This window comes from Mastomys coucha, unplaced genomic scaffold (assembly GCF_008632895.1).
Source record: "Mastomys coucha isolate ucsf_1 unplaced genomic scaffold, UCSF_Mcou_1 pScaffold23, whole genome shotgun sequence".
NCBI lineage: Eukaryota > Metazoa > Chordata > Mammalia > Rodentia > Muridae > Mastomys > Mastomys coucha.
Window position 1 is genome coordinate 99,528,585 of NW_022196906.1, and position 1,008 is coordinate 99,529,592.

The following is a 1,008-nucleotide window of genomic DNA, read 5'->3' on the forward strand; positions in this document are numbered from 1 at the left end:
CAAAACTCTCAATTACCATAGATGAAGAAAACAAGATATTCCATGACAAAACAAAATTCACACAATATCTTTCCACAAATCCAGTCCTACAAAGGATTATAGATGGAAAACATCAACATAAGGAGCAAAACTACACCCTAGAAGAAGCAAGAAAGTAATCTTTCAACAAATCCACAAAATCCTAATTTCCACCTCTTACAACAAAAACAAGAGGAAGTAACAATTACTTTCTCTTAATATCTTAATATGAAAATTAATATTACCAACATATCCTAATCGATTGAAATCCAAAAATATGAGGAATTAGAAATTTGTTGATTGTCACCCAATGGTCTCCCTAATTTGGTAATTGGAAAAATATGTCCAATATTGTATAATCCATATACACTTTCAGCTGTTTGTTTGTGACAGTGTCTGGCTGTGTACAACATAAGGGCCTTGAGATCTTGCTTCTCCTAGCTCAACCTCTCTAATAGTAGTATTATTTATTTCATGTTTTTACACTATACTATGGTTTTCAGAACAGCTTACATATTTCAAAAGTATTTATATACCCAAAAGAAATGTAGACAATTAAATTGGGAAGGGGCTTGTAAGAGAACAACAAAGAGTGAGACTGAATGCTGTGCTTGACATTTGTAGTTCTTATATCAAGTTTGAAGAAGAGGACTTTATAAGTTACTCTTTCTCTGAGATGAATGCTTTTCCAAATTATCATAGCCAATGAACCAGATTCTTACCCTCACCTAATGGCTGTGCCACCCTCCAAGCAGAACCATTGTTCATTGAAATAGTTGGTGAGTGACTTTATGGATAGACCATCTTAATACACATACCATTTCTTAAATGAATGTAACTTATTCTCTGTGGGCTGAGAATAAATTCACTCACTCAAGTCAAATAGCTTTGACCATAGCAGGAAGTCTGTATCCAAAAATTGTGCCTACAATTCATTCCTTGGCGCAGCAGAACTGTCAAATCTCAGCTTAGCTACAATGGAAATAAAAT